A 19475-nucleotide genomic window follows, 5' to 3' on the forward strand; every position below is an offset into this window, starting at 1 on the left:
GAACCTGGAGTTGTCAAATTCATAGAGACAGAATGTACCAGGGTGGTTGCCAGAGGCTGGGGGAGGGGACTGGAGAGTTAGTGTTCTACTTGTCCAGAGTTTCAATGTTGCAAAATGGAAAGAGTTTTGCGAATGGACGGTGGTGATGGTTGCTTAACATGTGACTGTGCTTAATGCCACAGAACTGAACACTTAAAAGTGATTAAGGTGGTAAATTTTATATCTTGTATATTTTTCCACAATTAAAAAAATGATAATCTAAAAAATATTTTGGCTGTGTTTTTTGTTTACTTTGGGTGGCATGAAGGATACATAAAGATGATAATTTGGGCATTCCTTTTTTTTTTTTAGATTTTATTTATTTATCTTAGAGGGGAAGGGAAGGAGAGAGGGGGAGAAATATCAGTGTATGGTTGCCTCTCATGCATTCCCTGCTGGGAACTGGCCTGCAACCAGGCATGTGCTCTGACTGGGAATCGAACCGTGATCGTCTGGTTCCCAGGCCCGCACTCAATCCACTGAGCTACACCAGCCAGGGCTTTTTTGGGGGGGGGGCATTCCTTTTTTGACATATTATTGATATACAACATTATATTAGTTTTAGGTGTATAACATAATAATTTGATGTTTGCATATATTGTGAAATAATCCCCACGATAAGCACAAGACAACATCTGTCACCATACATAGTTACAGAATTTTGTTTTCTTGTGATGAGAACTTTTAAGATCTATTCTGTTAGCAACTTTCAGATATGCAATATAGTATTATTAACTACAGTCACTAAATTTTTTAAATAAAGAAAATCTTAAAGATGCATTGAAGGACTACCCCCAATAGCACAGCATGTGACCGTCTTCAGAAGTAGGGGGGGTGCCAGTGTAATTGTTAGGATGAAGTCACACATCGGGAGGGTAGGCCTTTATCCGATATGCCTGGTGTCCTAATAAGAAGAGGACAGATACACACAGGGAGAGTGCCATGTGGTGACAGAGTGACGTGGCAGCCAGCAAAGGATTGGGGACCCCGCCAGAAGCCAGGCAGAGGAAGGGAAGGGTCCTTCGGGGGACTCAGAGGAAGTGTGGGTCCCCTGACACTGTGACTTCAGATTTTTCTCTCCTGGAATGTGAGATACCGAATTTCTTTTGTGTGAAGCCACCAACATGTTTCTGTTTTCCATTTGCAGGTGCGGAGACTTTGAGGCTGAAGAAGGTGACGTAACTTTCCTTGACCATCGAACCTGTAAGTCTGACCCTAAAACTTAACCACACACGAGCCTATCCCAATCCCAAAGGAAACCTGGAGAACATTCTGTCAGTGACTAAATTACATGTTTTTTGTCTCTGAAAAAGTACTAGATATCTATTTCAGAATATTTGAAAACTCAAAGTGACATAAATAAGAAAACATTTTGAATACTCAGACTTCCACCACCCGGAAATAATTAGTTAAAAAGTTATTTCTTTGCAGTATTTGTTCCTATGTGCGTTAATGGTGGCAGATCTAATGTGTTCAGCAAATCCCATTTCTCTTCTCTGTCTGGCACACAGCTAGACTGCATTTCCCAGCTTCCCCTGCCAGCAGAGTGGCACGTGATTGAGTTCTGACCAATAGAATGTGGGAGGAAGTGATGTCACCCACTTCTGGGCCTGGCTCATAAAACCTCCGGATGCTCCAGGCCCTCTCTCTCCTGCTGCTCACTGATAGGAAGGATTCAGTGGAGGACTCAGTGAGGACCCCAGGCAGGGGTGTCCAGGATGGCTATCAATGTGGCCCAACACAAAATCCTAAATTTACTTAAAACTATGAGATTTTTTCTGTGATTACATGTTGCAGTGCATTTAACATGTGGCCCAAGACAACTCTTCTTCTTCCAGTGTGGCCCAGAGATGCCGGAAGGGCGGGCACCCCTGAGGGGGAAAGCCTGAGTTCTTCCATGACTCTGTGGAGCAGAGAGACCTCACCTTCCCCGGAGAGTTCCACGAGGGCGAAATAAACCTTTGTGGGTTGTCTTTGAACTCTGGGAGTTTGTTAAGGCAGTTGGCCTGATACAGTTACATCACGTAAATAGTGAAATCATACGGCACTACAGTTTTTAGGTTGATTTATTATGATTATTACAGAGCATTTACCACAACCTCCCCCATGTTATTAAACAGTTGCCCACGACATGTTATTTCAGTGGCGTTTACTCCCCTGTCCCCTGTGGTTGGGCATTTAGGTTGCTTCCAATGTCTTGTTTTTATGTCATGCTGGGTGGACACCCGCGTGGAGCATCAGGCCACCCCACCTGGAGAGGCACCGACCGGTTCCCTCCACTTCGGTTTCCTGACTGTGAGTCACTCCGTTGTTGGTGCTTAAAGGGGTGCCCGGTTCCACGGGGGCTGTTCGTAGAAACAAGTGTGGTAGGAGGGGATGCACATTCTTGGACCAGGGTACGTGAAATACCTTGATTTTCTGTAAGTGGTGCCATTGTCCCCTCGGCTCCCTTTCCTCCCTGGGGGGCATGGGGGCAGTCAGTCTCTTGCTTTGTAGAACGGTCTTTTCCAGGCAAATCTCTGGTCCCTTTAAGCCCTCACTGCCTGTCAGGGTGGTCCCTCTATGCTCAGGTCTTGTCCCACTCGCTGTCCCTGTGCCTCAGAGTGGCTGGCCTGGATGGCACTGGTCTGTGGGCACCGTGCTGGCGTTCGCTGCTGCGGACTGTGGGCCTCGTTTTGCCTGAACGTCTCATCTCGGAGTCAAGCCTCATGTAATCAGTACTAGTTTTCTGTGGCTGCTGTAACACAGTGCCCCAAACTGGGTGGCTTGAAACAATACAAATGTGTGGTCTCACAGTTCTGGAGGCCCGAAGTCTGAGATCAACAGGTCGCCAGGGCCACACTTCCTTCGAAGCCCCAGGGAAGGATCCCTCTTTGGGTCTTCCAGCTTCTGGCGGCCCCGGCATGTGGCTGCCTGCCTCGGATCTCCGCCCGTACACTGACACGGCATTCTCTTCCTGTAAGGCCATAGCCGCGAGGGGTTAACATGCCCTTCCTGACTCCATCTTTGTTGGTTACATTGGCAAAGGCCCTGTTTGCACGTGAGGTTACATTCACAGGTACGTATCTTTTGGGGATACAATGCAACCCATAAAATCACCCCCAGTCCTCTCAGCTGCAGTGGGGGTCTCTGTGAGGCTGTCCTCAGTCCCACCTGCCCGGGGACCCTTAGATGCTTCCACTCCGCTGCAGCCTTGCCATGTGGGATGCAGTGCCAGGCGACAGGGACCCATCCTTGGGGCACAGGCAGCAGCTTGAATGTGCTCACATCCCCTAAACCTGTTTGAACCCATCTATTGCCCAGGATTTCCAGTCCGACCTCCCGCCTCCCCCGACGCTGCCCCATCCCCTGTCCTGCCCCCTCACCTCTCTTCCGCTCCCCGTGGCTGCCTAGCAGGAACTATCCGTATGTTGGACCTTCCTTCTTCATTACTCGGTGGTACGGATGTTGTCTACCGGTCCTTCACGGGGCAAACGCCTTCTGGTTTGTTTCATGGTGGTGGCTAGAGAGAGAAGAAGAACGACAAAAATACAGAACCAGCAAAAGGGAAAACACCAGGAGAAGTCTCAAAGACTCTATGCCTGTTAAACTGTTCTTGACGTTAAGCCCTATTTGCCCTGACTTTCGGAGTTCCAAACGATGGAACTCTGGCTGCCCGTTGTCTGCCAGCCCGTGTCCTCCCTGGTGAACCCTGGGTGTACTCCTCTGTCCACTCCCACGGTGTCCCCCAGCCCCTTGTTTGTGTGTCAGCGACACTTTCCTCCTGCCGCTTTGCTGGGGCAGCTCCTACTCACGCTTTGGGTGTCCGCTTGGGCGGCGCACCATCAGGGAGGCTGTCCCCCGCCCCACACGACTGCCCTCGCCCTGGTAACTGCACCTGTGCCTGTGTGTTTTACGTCTGTGACCCCAGTAGGCCATGGCTCCAGGAGGATGGAGCCACAGGTGCTTTGTCCCTCTCCATGTCCCCACAGTCAGCACTCCGCCGGAACACGCCAAATGTTGGGTGAAGGAACGGAAATGACACGGCTGGTGACTCTGTGTTAGGCTGAACCATAGGAACTTGCCAGCAAAATCCAGCCGCTCCCACCTACAAGAACGGCAGTTGCCCGGGATGGAAGCTTTTCTCCGCTCTCCTCTTGTGCAGACGCCCACGGTTAGGAACCCACCAGCTTGTCCGCTGGGGAGGGGAGGCTGCCGACTGACGGTCTGTGATTTCCTGGGACTGCCCTCTTCTTTCCCGCGCTGGCAGAGAACCCTCCCAGGCCGCAGACTCTGTGTGGGGTGAGTCTGCATGCGCACACTGCAGTAGCGCCCATGGTTTAGCCAGTTTCCGGTCGTTGTCCGGGTTCTTCACACCCTGGCCGGTCACCTCCATGCTCCAGGTCCTACAGCAGCTCGGAGGGCGGCCACTGTTGCAGCTGGTGTGGAGTGGCTGTTCAGAGCAATGAGTTTGGCAGCGTGGGGCCTGGTACACAGCAGGCGTCCGATAAATGCTTGTGGGGTCATGGGAAACAGACTGGAGTCTGAGTCCCTGCTCTGCTGTTTGCTGTTGCTGAGACCTTGGGCAAGCTACTCAGGCTCTTAAAGCCTCAGTCCTTCTGGAAACCCAGGGCAGCTGTGTACCCACCCGGCTGGGTAAGCTGAGGGGACCGAGGCCGAGGATGAGCTTGGCCTGGGGCTTCCCTGCAGTTAGAGCTGATGGTGGCGGGCACTCCTCAGCAGTGTCCTTTCTTCCCTTCCCGGGCTCCACCTCTCATGTCTGACTTCCCACCCCACCTCTTCCCTGCAGCCCCCTGCTGCCTGCACCCAAGGCTGGATCTGTGTTCCAGCCCATGGTCCCATCATTCTCCTTCAGGAGCCCCTCCCCTTCCTCCCTCCACCTCTTGAGTGACACCCAGACTCCTCCCAGGGCACCCAAGGCTCTCCAGGGTCCCCTCTCACCAGCTACAGTTCCAGCCCGTCTCTGAGGACACACCCGCACCTTGGCCACACCTGTCACTTGCTGTTCTTGCCCCCAACTCCCCACCCCCACAAGCTTGCAGGTTTCTTGCTCTTCTCAAGCTGCCCCTCCCCCACCCCATGCCTTCGCCTTACCAGAGACAATGATGGTCGAGGAACTGCCACTAAATAAAGAGGGAATAACAAGTGCTGGCGAGCATGTGGAGAAATCCCTCTGCTGGGAGGTAAAGTGGGGCAGCTGCTGAGGACAGGCTGGACATCCCCCACCGGCTGAGCAGAGGGCTCACGTGACCCGCCCCTGCCACTCTGGCTGTGTAGCCAAAAGAACTGAAAGCAGGGTCTTGAAGAGATACTTGTACACCCACAGCTATACAAATACTGCGTGAGTCCACTCCTCTGAGGTCCCTGCAACCGTCAGATTCTTAGTGAGACAGCAGAATGGTGGTTGTCCAGGGCTGGGGGTGGGGGTGGGGTGGGGGGTGGGGAGGGTGGGAAGCTGCAGTTTAATGGAGACCGGAGACTGGTGGGAAGAGGGCAAGAGCTTTGGAGACGCAGGACAGGGGCTGCACACCACTGTGAATGTACTCAACTGTTCACTTACAGTGGTGTAGCTGGTGAATTTTGTGTTATATGTCTTACAATGAAAAAAAAGCCCCAAACTTTGAAGGTGGCCTTTGCCAGAAGCCTCCATCAAGGGATGCACTTGCTTCGTGGGACAGAGGGTGGTCAGCGTGGAGGCCTGGGCAATCTGCGGGAACAGTCCCAACCTTCCGCCTCACCCCCCCGTTCCTCGCCCGGAATGGGCAGAAAGCCCTGTGCGAGCAGGGCTGCTCTGGGCTCTACAAACTCGCCCCCCCTCTCCCTCCCTTGCATCACAGTTTCCTGAAACGCTCTCCTCCAAAGACATTTCAGCTCCTGCCTCACTGCCACTGCCCTGAGGACACCTGGACTTTGGCTTTGCCGGTACCGACCGCCCTCCCCCACTGGTGGCCTCCAGCTCCAGCCCCCCCGCTTTATGACCCCTGCATGCTCCCTCTGTAGCCTTGACCCCATAATTCTCCGTCCCCTGCAACCTTTGACCCCTTTTCTTTGACCTTCTCCTCCCCACTCCTCCTCTTCTCATTGGGTTCCACCCTGGTCTCTATTGCACACACTCTCAGCCCCCCCCCCCCCCCCCCCCCACTNCCCCCCCCCCCCCGCTCTCTCTCTCCATAAGGGCAAAGCTCTCCGCCTCGCCAAGCTGTCCCGAGTAATGTCCCCCACCTGCTGGGCACCCGCCTGCCGGCCCCGCAGCACATGGAAGCTTCAAGCTTTTGTTTTCTCACATTCCAACTCTTGCAGTTGGCCTTGGCTCCCATCTCTCACATCCATGTCGTCCCAACCAGCATCTCATTCAGAAACACACCTGGAACCGGCCCCCTCCAGGTTTCCCGGGTGCCCCCCCAAACCCCCAGGCCAGCCGCCACCTCTGATCCTGCATGAGCTGACCAGCTCCACCCTTTTCACCCTCCTTCTCCTTCAGTCCCTTCTCCACACTGAAGCCCAAACCATCCTTTTAAAATGCGAGTCAAATCGCCTCTGGCTGGCTCAGAACCCTCTGGTGGCTCTCATCACAGGGCGAGGAGGATCCAAAGTCCTTGCCGGCCCACCAGGCCCAGCCTGCTCCCACCTCTTCGTTGCTCTGCTGACCCGTTCTCAGGCCCCTGGGGGCAGGGCTGTGGATTTGGCCATGGCAGTGACCCGAACATAGGTCATGTATGGTACCACTTTGATAAATGAGTGAGGGACAGGTGACTGCACTTTCCCCGGAGGCTCTTGCCCTGTTCCAGGGACCCCTCAGCCTCCTGCTGACCCTGCTCTGGCCAGCACCAGGGGTGCAGCCTCAGCAGCTGTTCCTTCTGGTGGCCAACTCCCCTCAGCAAAGGGGGTGCCCTAGGTCTGCACGAATCCCTGTGAATCTCCTCACGCTGTCTAGGTCACCTTCCCGGGGCATTCCCTTCACACCGTGCACCCTGCCGGCATGGCTGAGTGAGCGGAAGCTCTGCCCGTGGTGGCCACGCCCCTTGCCCTGCCAACCGCGCTCCACAAAATCAGAGATCTGCAGGGAGACCTGGAGCCTGAGTAGGTTCCGTGGGCTCCTCGCCTGTGCCTTGAGGAGGGGGAGGTCACTTGTCTGGGCCTGCAAGTCCAGGTACGGGGATTCCGACTCCGAGCCTGTGGGGGACAGAGTACCCATCAACACCCGCTACCCCGAGCGTCACAGCCTTGCTTCTCTCTTCCGACGGTGACACGGCACTAGGAGCCGAACAGAAATAGAGCTGCGGGGATCTGTTCCAGTCTGCAGGCTAGGTTGGATTGATGCACAGAAATGTTCCGTGCTAAGTTTCTTTACTTGAAATTTTCATACACATTTAACACCTGCCAATATTTGTCTGCACGTGACATTCAATGATGGTAATTGCTGTCACCTACACACACTTCATCATCGTATCCCAGGCATCGCAGGCTTTGCGTGGGGCTGAACCAAAAGTGCTGGGTGGGAGGGCACCTCCGTGGAGGGAGCCCCAGAAAATATGTGGGGTGTTTGTAAAGAACAGACTGGCCATGCAGGAGGCCAAGAGCCGAGGGCCGTGGTCTGCTCCCTCCCAGAGGAGACCGTGGCCAGGCTGGCGCCCCAGGGCTTGGTGTCCTTGTCCGTAACCTGTAACAGCACCATGGTGGTGCTTGTCGGAGGCAGTGGGGGGGGGGGGGGGGGGGGNGGGGGGGGGGGGGGTGAGATCAGTGCCTGCCAGCGGTAAATGAGACCTGGCTTCCACCTTGCAGGGGCCTTGTCCCCTGCTTCAGTGGCCTGCGGGTGTCCCGTCTGGTGGGGGTTTCCTATGGTTGGGGTGGGCAGCCCTGGTGGCATAGACAGGGGTGATTTCCGGAGCCGCACAGAGCCACGCCCCACGGAGGTGAGTCAGTTGTTCATCCCTCCCGGCGCCCCCTGTGTGGTTGGAGGAGAGGCTCGCACTCCCCGGCCCTTTTAACCAGGCAGTGTTGGCCGCAGCAGTGGCCAGAGAGAACTGGAGAACATTGTTTTATTGTAACAGTAATTTATTTTCCTTTTATTTATGGCAGGGTCTTAGTTTTCTCCTTTCAGGAGTCATGTGAAGTCCCTGATAGATACATTTATTCAGTAAAAATAGTGGATCTCTTTAAAGAAAACTATTAAGCAGATAATAGAATGGGTAAGATACAGACAGAACAAAACAGTGTGAAAGTGGTACCGGAAGGGCTGGGTCAAGGCCAGGGCCACACGGACCTGTGAGGTGGAGTGCTGCTCTTTGTCACGCCTTGCCCAGGAGACACAGTCCTCATTCCTTTTGTTAGGTTTGCCCCAGTGGAAAGGGAACTGGAGGCCGTGGCACATTTGCAGGAGGGGTTTGGGCCCCGTCTTCTCCCCCTTGGGTCCCCTCCTCACCCTATCAGACCTGCTGGTGGCCGCCTGCCCTGTGACACTCCCTTCCACATTTACAAGGTGGAGGTAGAGTCTCAAGGACATTTTGGCTTCGGAGGCAGGTTTGACCAAAAGTTCCACCTTGTACCAGGAAGGCTGCCTGTCGGGCCACGTTGTTCTAGACCCTTCTCTCTGCAGGCGGCCTCCTCTGTAGCACACGGCCCTGCCTGCGCCCTTTCCCCTGAGCTCCCAGCCCATTCAGGCACCTGTCCCGGCTTTGGAGGGCCTAGGTGTGGGGGCGGGGGGGGGGATGGCTGTGAGGGGTTCTCTCCTTCTCGCTGTGTTCCCAGGGCACCCTCCACTCAAAGGGACCACAGGAGCTGCCACCCACTGGCTCCTGCCTGCCCTGGAAGTCTTGAGGCTTGGTATCTCTGAAACCCACCAACCTGGCCCTGATAGAAGGAAAGGCACTGGAATTACATGAGGGATGGAGGGGTGGGTGACCCGGGCTCGGGGTTACACACTGCGGCGGTGTGGCTGGGACGGGGGGCAGAAACCATGCTCCCCTCACCTTCAGGAGCCGCCTCAGCCCTTGGAGGGAGGAAGTAAGGCAAAAACAAGTGGGCACAACATGAAAATGTCCATCTGTCTCCCAAAGTGCCCAGAGAGCAGCCTGGCACAGGGCGGCACTGGATCTGAATGTGGGCGCTTGGTGCTGGGTCTTTGCTGGGTGTATCTTCCAGACACCCACCCCCAGCCCCTTTGCACAGCCCTCCAAGTGGGGGGCTGATGTGACCTTTATTTTTTAGGTGAGGCAGCTGAGGCTCAGAGAAGGCAAGTGACCTGCCTAAGGTCACACAGCCAGTGAGTCAGGGAATAGGCCCAACTTTACCTCACCCAGTGAGGGGACTAGAGGTTGTAGTGTCACTTCTGGTTACCTAGTCCTTGTCATTTGGGAGGGGAAGAAATGGAGAGAGGGGAGTGTGTCGTGGTGGGGAGGGGCCTGGGAACAGAAAGGGACCCAGGAGTCTGGAAGGAGCAGTCACTCAAGGTCACTGGGTGAGCCTGGCACCCAGGGACCCCACCTTCACCAGACCCGACGTCCATCACCCCACTCCATTCTGCAGGGGTCTCCCTTGGGCCTACATGGCATCAAATGGGCCACTCTCACGTTTACTGAGCGCCGTCTACACGCCCGGTCACATAGTCCAGGTCAGCGCTGCAGCCCCGCCTTTGCCATCCGCTTTTTGTCTTGTACTTTCACTCCACGCTCTACCTGCGTGTCTCCCACGTGCCAACGGCCTTTGCGAGAGGTGGCACTTGGGGTGGGAGACAATACTGCTGGGGCCAGCCCCCGGGGTTACCGGGAGGGGAGGCTCTCCCCTCCCCAAACTGGGGTCCTTCAGCAGCCCCTCTCTGTCCATGTGCTTGTGCTTCGAGATTGAATTCTGCCTCCTCCGTGAAGCCCGCCTTGCTCTCCCCTCCTGGCCTAAGCTCTCTCCTCTGAGGCCCACACCCCTCTGCCTTGCCGCACCCAGGTGCCCTCCCTCCTCCTCCTTTTCCTAGAGTGCAATGGCTTTCTCTTCCTTCCCATGCTTCAGGCCTTGAAAAGTCACCTAGGCAAGGGGCCAATGTGCTCATCTCGTGGGCTCGTCCAGCTGTTTCCCGCTGAGCCCACAGGGCTGGCTGTTCAGGAGAGAGACTTCTGCGGAAGGATCGGGCACACTGCTAAAAGCTGAAAAGCCTGCTCTGTCGGTTGCCAGATTTAGCAATAAAAATAAAATAAAAATACAGCACGCCCAGTTAGATGTGAATTTCAGATAAGAAATAACTTGAGTATAAGTATATCCCACATATCGAATGGGATACACTTAGACCAAAACAGTGGTTGTTTATCTCAAGTTCAGCTCTAACTTGGCATCTTATATTTTACCTGGCCACCTCCTACCCATCTTTCTTGCCTTGCTAGCCACCTTCAATAGCTGGACCGTGAGTCTGGCAGGCAGGAATCCTGTCTGTCTGTCCAGGCCTCCTGTTGTGTGCCCACCTTCAGCAGGGAGCCTGAGCCGCCACAGGGGCTCGATACATAGATACCCAGGGATGGGACAGGCCAAGGGGACCGACCCCGAGCCAGGGGAAGAGCTGTGTGTGGACCTCGTGCTGATTTCTGTGAAGACCAGTGCGAATTGCTGAGAAGACTGAGGTGCCAGCCATTTGATTCAAGAGGTACTTTTTAACTGTTGTGGAACGCCTCTGATTTCCCTATCACTTACCACACACGGAGCTCTACTGTGTTTTCATAGGTCAGCGCTCATGACAGCTCTGCAGCTGTGGAGGGCAGCCATGGTTTTTAAACCTTTGGCGGGGTAGCTGGGGTTCAGAGAGGGCGCATGGTCACACGGCCAGGAGCCCACAGCAGGCCCTTCTCCAGCCAGACCCAGGGGTGCCACCCCGCTGCTTCCCACCTGGTGTGATGTGAGCTGGGGCTGCACAGGCTCGGGCTGCTTTGGCGAAGGTTCGGTTGTGAGTGGCGCACTTACTGTGAGAACACTATGTGCACCCGGGAGCCACCTCCTCCCCCGGTTAGCTGTGTTGTTACCGTCAGTCTTGTCTCTGCTGCTTGTTGCTCAGTACAGCCTGGTGCACGGGAGAATTCCCCACTCAGGAATTCTCAGTGGAGGGGGCCTGGAATAAATGAGATTCTGCTGAGCTTCAGCTCCCCACAGGGCAGGGAGGGGTCAGGTACCTGGTGAAGGGGCACCACTGGGCACTCAGCCAGGACAGCGGTTCAGATCCAGCCCCCACCATTTCTGAACTCGGTGACTTTGGGGAAGCCACTTCCTAGGTTTTGCCGTCTCTCAAGAGGAAGTGAAATGAACTTGGCCACCCCAGATTCCCAAGAAGTGCCAGCTGTTGATGTTGCTGCTGCTGCGGAGGGTGACGAGGACAGGCAGCGGCCACCTCTTCCCTGGGGGACCTGCTGGAGTGAGGCCCAGAGCCTCACGCCCCGAGGAGCCCTTGGCACCTTTGCAGGTGGGTCTCAGTCTTTGGCTCCTTCCCTGGAGCTGCCGAGAAGGGAAACCTGCCTCTCCACCTGGCCTGCGGCATGGTCAAGGTCAGCAAAGGCTGGGCCTCTAACTGACCTGCCTTCTTACGGAGGCTGGAGGCTCCCTCCTGCTTTCAGGCTACAGGTGTGTGTGTCTGGACATGTGTGAGCGTGCGTACATGTGTGAGTGTGCATGTGCATGAGTGACAGCGAGTGCGTGCGTGCATGTGAGCGATTAGGCTGCATGGGCTGCCGTCTGGGGTGGGGCCCTCACATGTCTTCACTTTGTCACCTGGTGTCTTTGTTCCAGAAAGGTGGCTCTGCTTCCCACACCCTCACCACTGCCCCTCGCCCGTGCTCAGAAGAAAGGCCAACTCCCCAAGGCCCCCGAGGCCAGAACGCTGCCTGCCATCCTGGCGCCCACCCACCCTTGACCCCGGGGCCGTGGTCACTGTCACTGGCCCCCAGCTCTTCCCACCTCACTGACGCCCTCTGCCTCGGCTGCTTCCTTCTGCTCCTGGCCTCCTCAGAGAGGTCTCCCGAAGGAATGTCCAGGACACTGGGTGTCCTCACGCCTCTCCCCGCACAGCGCCCCGTGTTCTCTCAGTCTCTTGGTAGTTTCTCCCCAACCAGCAAAGGCCACATGGTTGCTTCTTGTCCCGCCCACCAGTATCTGTTGGAAAAGGAGAGTCGGGGGGCTGTGCCGTTAAACCCACGTTTTTCGTTTAAAGCATCATTCCTACCATGCACCCGTTCATCCATTTGTTACTTCAGCAGAAAAACACCAGGCACCGGCAAGTTCAGGGCAGGTGCATACCCCGTCCATCCGTCTGGCCAGCCGGGTGGGTAGGAGATGGGTGAGAGCAGAAAGGGGACACCTGGTGATTTCTGGGGGATCCTCCAATGCCAGGTCTCCGGCTTTCTCCCACACAACCTTCCTTGTGCCTGTTAAGAGATTAGTGTATGCAAATACCCTTTTCCTAGGGCAATGTCAGCCTTGAACTCTGTGGATTAAGTTACTTGATTTAAATACATGTTTGGGCAACACCTCCCCACCACACAGACAGGAACAAATAAATCCTAAACACTAAATAAAATCCCCTCATCTCGCACGAGCTGTAGAGCTTCTAATCCCAGGTCCTGTGGGCATTTCAGCAGTCAAGATGGTTCACGAGGGCTGCGGGATTTTATTTGGAATATCCAATACCTGTGTTGGGGGAATACTCCTTCATGGGCCTGGCTAATACCAGCCGGGGGCGGGGGAGACATGGGGTAAGGCGGGCTCTGGAGGTGTGCTGAGAGGGGGCCTCTGGAGGGACACAGGTCTATGAGCAAGCGAGGAAGGTGGGGACTCCATGAGTGCTGACAAGTAGCCAGGCCGGGCCCTGCTGGGAGCAGGGATGGATGTGTTGGGGGCCTGGCCACGATTCTGGGTTCGTGAAAGGCCTCGAAGGAGGGTTTGGGAACAAATGTGTCCAAGGATGAGACGTGGAGAGAACAATTTCCACGTCCATTAGGGCACGTGCCTAGGGGGTGAGCCCCACACGGTGGGCATGGCGATGGGTCCTGGGTTTTAGGAAGGGCGGGGCCAGAGGGTCGCCCGCTGGGAGGCCTGCATCTGTCAGTCAAGGGAGAGAGCAGGGGCCTGGCCCTTGGGGGCCCAAGTGGCAGGTGTATCTCAGTGACGCTCACCCTCCCGAGCCCAGGCGCCTGAAGATGCCCCCTGAGCCCCATGCTGTTCCCAGCACCCTCCGGGCTTCCCTTTGTTTCTTCTGCCTGGATTCTTCCCCAGACGATACCTGATAGGGTGGCCCCCTCCCACCCCTCCTTCAAGTCTTGGCTCAGACGTCACTTCTTCGTGAAGCCTACCCAGAGCAACCTACCCAGCCCCAGTCCTGCTTGCCCCAGCCCTCCATGCCCCAGCCCTCCACCCCGACTTGCTATCTCCATAGCACTCACCTCCTTCTGACAAACGTTATCATTTCTGTTTTATAATGCTTGCTCTTTACTCTTTCCCCTCCTCAACCCGTCTCCATGTGAGCTCCTCCAGGTGAGGGTCTGGGTTTCCTTTGTTCGCCGACATATCCCTAGGGCCTGGCACAGGCCTGGCACACGGTAGGGCTCCGCCAGTCCCTGCCTGGATCCCTCTGCACCAAGACAAGGGCACCTCCAGAACCAACAGACCCCCAAGGACCCACAGAATCTGCTGCTCCCCGCGGAGCACCCTGTGCAGGTGCCAAACCCAGGCTGCGGTTCCCTGCTGGGCGGGAAGGTGTGATAAGAAGGCCTGGCCGCGGGCAGGGCCGGGTCACGCAGCCCCAGCACCCAGCACCCTGTTGCTCCCACCTCACTGTGGTGTCTCAGCAGGCCTCCCCCGGGAGGGGACCCCGGACAGTGCTGGGAGTGAAGTCAGAGAGAGGGTCGGGGAGAGTCCGGGACCGAGCTCCCTTGCCTCGCTGCTGGCGTGTGTCTCTTCACCCGTCCGTCTACTTTCATCCTGCGTCTTTATATTTAACGTGCCTCCTGCACTTTGCGCCTTTGTACCTCCTCTCCTACCTCCTCTGGGTGGCCTTTCTGCTGTTGTTGCTGCATCAGGGGTTCAAATACACGTCCCCGTATCTCGGACTGTTCAGCTGGGGTCCACATGGAGCCGCCCCACAGGAAACGTGTCCTCGCGATGGTGCCGGTCACGCGGCTCCCACCCGCCACCCTTCACAGTGCCGTTCCCCTGTGTATACACGTGTGTTTTTTGCTTTGGACATCCCTATGTATCTTACAGAAATTAAGAGGAAAAAGGGATCTTTTCTGTTCACCCAGACATTTATCATTTCTTCTGCTCTTCTTGAAAATCTGATTTCCATCTTGAACGCTTTCCCTTTGGCGTTGCTTGCGGGCCGGGTTGCCTGGTGAAAAGTCTCTTCAGTTAGAGAAAAATCAGTGAAATCTTAAAACAACCACTTAACCAGCATTCCAAAAGGGCATCTTGGCTGGGTATAAAATTCTTGGGTTGGCGTGTTTTTTTCCCTTCCTCTTTAGAAGAAAAAAACCTTTTTTTTCCTGAAAGAATCACAGCTTCACAGACGCTCCACAGGTAGCTGGAGCGCCCTGGGCACCCCTCGGCTGGTGCCCCCAGGGGTCGTGTCTTACGTGGTGGAACGGAGGGCAGCACCACGAGATCAGGGTTGGCAGGAGCGTGTGTAGGCGTCTCTGCTGTTTTATCGCCTGTGTAGAAGCCTGCCGCTCCCATTGGCATCAAGACATAGGACATCCAAACACCACCGAGATCTCCCTCATGTTGCCTCTTTGTAATCACGCTGAATCCCTGCCCCGGCCCGCCCTCCCCCAGGAACCGCTCACCTATGGCCTGTCTCTATGCTTTTGTCACCTAAATAATGTTATGCCACTGAAGCCACACAGCACGTGGTCTTCTCAGAGTGGCCTCTCTACTCAGTGTGATCCCCTTGAGATGCCCTCCGTTCAAGCCGTGTGCGCCAGAGTCCGCTCCTTTTTGCTGCTGAGCACTGTTCCATGGCTTGTTTGACCGTTGGGCTACTGGTCGGTGTTTCCGTTGTTTCCAGTTTGGGGCTGTTACGAATAAAGCTGCTGTGAACATACATTTATGTGCAGGTGTTAGTGTAGCTATAAGTTTTTATTTCTAGGGAACAAATGCCAAGGAGCTCAATTACTGGCTTATATGGTAACCGCGTGCTGGGTGTTTGAGAACCTGTCTGACTGTTTTGCAGAGTGGTCATGCTGTTTTTTATTCCCAGAGAAATGCGTGAATGACCCAGTTTCTCTGCATCCTTGCCAGCATCTGATATTGATATTGTCGCTGTATTTAAAAAAATGTTTAGCTATTCTAATAGTACTGTTATCTCATCGTGGCCTAAATTTACATATTGCCAAAGGCTAGTGGTGTTGAATATCTTTTTATGTGTCTATTTGCCACCCACACACCTTCTTCAGTGATATATCTTTCATGTGTTTTGCCCATTTCCTAGCTGGAGTGTTTGTGGTTTGTTGCCGTTCAGCTTTGAGAATTCTTTATATAACCTAGATACAGGTTCTTTGTTAGGTGGGAGATCTGTAAAGTCTGGAGCTTATCTTTTTATTTTCTTAACAGAGTCCTTGGCAGAGCAAAAGTTTTAAGTTTTGATGAAATCCAGTTTCTCAATTTTTCTATTGTGTATTACGCCTTTTATTTAAGTCTAAGCCCTAGATACTGAAGATTTTCTCCTACAACTTGTTCTAAAAATTTCATAGTTTTACATTTAAGTCTGCAGTCCATCCCCAGTTCATTTTTGTACAAGGGGTGAGGTTTAGTTTCAGATTCAATTCTTTTTTTATAGCTGTCCACTGGGTCCGGCCCCATTTGTTGCAGAGGCTGTCCTGCCTCCGCTGGGTCGCTTTACCCCTTTGTGAAAAGTCCCTTGGCTATATTTGCACAGGTCTTTTTCCGCTCCTCCCGTCTGCTCCAGTGATCTGCGTGGCTACCCCTCATGCCACACAGACTCGATAACTGTGCTGTTTAATGTTTTAAACTTGGGTAGAGTGACTTCTCCTACTTCGTTGTTCTTTTTCAAATGCGTGTTAGATATTCTCACTCTTTTGATTTTCCATATGTGTTTTAAAATAATGTTGTCTATGTCTAAAAAATATCTTTCTTGGATTTTGATAGGAATTACCTTAAACTTAGATATGAACTTGGGGTTAGCTGACGTTTTTATTGTGCTGATTCTTCCAATCCATGAATATGGGTTCTCTCTCCATTTATTTTACTTAGATATTTTAAAAATGTTTTTCATCAGTATTTTGTGGTTTTCCACACACAAATCCTGCACATGCTTTGTTATTTATACCTGAGTATTTTATTTTTTTGAGCATTGATAGATGGTATTGCACTTAAAATTTGTTTTCATGTATTCATTTCTAATATATTGACATACAATTGATTTTTGTGTCCTAGATCCAGTGAACTCGCTTGTTAGTTCTGGGAGATTTTTTTCTTTTGATAGCTTTCTTAGGATTTTTCTACATAGACAATCATCTAATCTGCAAAGGAAGACATTTTCATTTTTTCCTTTTTGATCTGCATGGCTTTCATTTCCTTTTCCTACCTTATTGCTCCTGCTAGAATTCCCAGCACTGGCCCTGGCTGGTGTAGCTTAGTGGATTGAGTGTGGGTTGCAAAACAAAGGGTCACAGGTTCGATTCCCAGTCAGGGCACATGCCCAGGTTGCGAGCCAGGTCCCCAGTGGGGGCCATGTAAGAGGCAACCACACATTGATGTTTCTTTCCCTCTCTTTCTCCCTCCCTTCCCCTCTCTAAAAATAAATAAATAAAATCTTTAAAAAAAATTCCCAGCACTGGACAGAGACTGTCGAGAGGAGGTACCCTCACCTGGTCTGAATCGTGGGGAGGGGAGGATAGTCCATCTTGCACCGTTAAGTGTGTTACTCACAGGCTGTTTTGTGGGTGTTCTTTATCAGGCAGAGGAAGATGGGAGATTTCCCCTCTACTCCTAGTTTTCTTAGAGTTTTTTCATGACTAGCTGTTGAATCGTGTTAGATGATTTTTCTGAACAGGTTAATATGGTCTTTTGATTTTTCTTCTTTGGACTGTGATGTGGTGAATTACACTGATTGACTTCAACTGTTGAACCAGTCTTACATTCCTACAATAAGCCCCGCCTCATCACAACATATAACTCTTGCTGTATATTGCCAAATTTGTTTGCTAGTACTTTGTTAAGGATTTTTGCATCTGTATTCATTAGGAATATTGGTCTGTATTTCTCTTTTTTTGTAAGGTCTTTACCTGGTTTGGGTAATAATTCTCTCATACAATGAATTGGAAGTGTTCCCTTCTCTTCTTAGGAACTCGATTTCTTGAATAGTTACAGTATTAGTCAGTGATTTGTTTGGGACTGGGTGGGCTGTGACAGTCTGTGCTTTCCAAGCAACTGGTTCTTTTCATCTAAGTTGTCAGACCTGTATGTGTGTAGCTGTTCACTACATTCCCTTGTTACCCCTTGGATACCTCAGTGTCTGCAGTGCACCCTGCTCCGCTCCTGGTATCGGTGATCTGTGTCTGCTCTCTGTTTTCCCCTTCGCCAACCATGCTAAGGTTTCTCAATTTTATCAATCATTTCAAAGAACCAGATTTCTGTTTCTATGATTTTTCTGTATTGTTTCTCTGATTTTAATTTTATGGATTTTTGCTTTTGTATTTATTTATTTATTTATTTATTTATTTTTGTCCTCGTTGGTTTGGGGTTTGTTTTGCTCTTCTTTTTCTAATTTCATTAAATACATTTTTTACCAGTATGTTATTAGATCAAAACTGAATTTAAAGCTCATACTTTGTAGATGGGATATTTCATTCACATAAAATTATTTCTAAAGTCTAGTTTTTTAAAGGTGAGAGGTTGGCTGAGTGACCTGAGACTTTTTAACATAAGCATTTAGTGCTATGACTTTTCCTCATCATGCTGCTTTAGCTACATCCCATGAATTTTGAGATGTTGTGTTTTTGTTTTCATTTAGATCTATGTTTTTTCCAATTTCCTTTGAGACTTCTTCTTTGATCTATAGATGATTTAAAATCTCGTTGTTTAGTTTCCAAGTGCTTGGAGATCTTTCTGTTATTGATTTCTATGTCGATTCCCTTCTATGCAGGAAACACACTCTGTGTAGTTTCAAGTCTTTTAATTTATTGAGATTTTCCATATAGTCCCTGTTCTCACACATGCATGACTTCCCCCCATTATCAACACCCCCCATCACAGTGACACATTTACTACAATTGATGAACCTATATTGACACATAGTGCTCCCCCCAAGCCCATGCCTTACATTAGGGTTCTCTCCTAGTGTTGTGTACGCTGTGGGTTTGGACAAATGTATAACGGTATGCATCTACCATTACAGTACCACACAGAATATTTTCACTGCCCTAAAAATCCACTGTGCGCCACCTACTTTCCCCTCCCTCCACTTAACCCCTGGCAAACACTGATATTTTTACTGGTGTCATAGTTTTTCTTCTTCCAGAACATTATATCATTTGAATTATACAGTATGCAGCCTTTTCAGACTGGCTTCTTTCCCTTAGCAATATGAACTTCAATTTCTTCCATGTCTTTTTGTGGTTTGATAGCTCATCTCTTTTTATCACTGAACAGTATCCAAAGTCTGGATGCACCACAATTTCTTTATCCATTTACCTGCTGAAGGACATCTTGTCTGCTTTCAAGTTTTGGCAATTATGGTCGAAGCTTCTACAAACACCTGTACACAGGCTTTTGTGTGAACGTAACTTTTCAACTCCGAGGATCATGACTGCATGGATCGTATGATAAAAATATGTTTACTTTTGTAAGGAACCACCAGCCCGCCTTCCAGGGCAGCTGCACCACGTTGAACTCCCACCAGCAATGGATGAGAGCTCCTGGTGCCCTGTGTCCTCGTCGTCATTTGGTGCTGTCCGTGTTCTGGATTGTGGCCATTCTAATAGGCATGTAGTGGTGAAAATGGAAATTTTTTAACCACGTGGTTGAGAGGTTGGTCCTCCCCGACTGACCTGCAGATTCAGCACAACCCCCGTTATAACCTCGCAGCCTTGTGAAAACACACAAAATGTCAAGCTGATTCTAGTACTGACAAGAAAATTCGAAGGACTAAAGGCAGCTGAAAAACTTGCTCTACGGTGGAGAACTTACGCCGCCTGATTTCGAGATCGAGGCAAGGCGAGCAGATGGGTCTGACTGACCGGAGCGCCCGGCGGCAGACCCATGCTTTTCTGGCTCCTGGATTTCTGATGAAGGGGTCACAGCATTTTCATGGGAAAAGAAGTCTTTAGAGCAAATGATACCAGATGTGCATCTCGAGAAAATGAACCTTGACCTTCCACCTTATACGTATTTCATTCACAGTGGATCAAGATCTAAACATAAAAATTAAAACTATAAAGCTTCCGGGACGCAGGTGACAA

The 19475-nt window shown here is 51.9% G+C and overlaps 1 long non-coding RNA gene across 1 annotated transcript; it reads left to right on the forward strand.

Annotated features, from left to right (window-relative positions):
• The first annotated feature begins 11054 nt into the window (after positions 1–11054).
• LOC118980188 (uncharacterized) lies at positions 11055–19017 on the forward strand. Its single transcript, XR_005065064.1, has 2 exons — positions 11055–11470; positions 18667–19017. It is a non-coding gene; the product is annotated as an uncharacterized LOC118980188 (long non-coding RNA).
• Positions 19018–19475: the final 458 nt, after the last annotated feature.

The sequence above is a fragment of the Sturnira hondurensis genome, unplaced genomic scaffold, assembly GCF_014824575.4.
Source record: "Sturnira hondurensis isolate 20B ecotype Veracruz unplaced genomic scaffold, ASM1482457v3 Scaffold0022908, whole genome shotgun sequence".
NCBI classification, from domain to species: Eukaryota; Metazoa; Chordata; class Mammalia; order Chiroptera; family Phyllostomidae; genus Sturnira; species Sturnira hondurensis.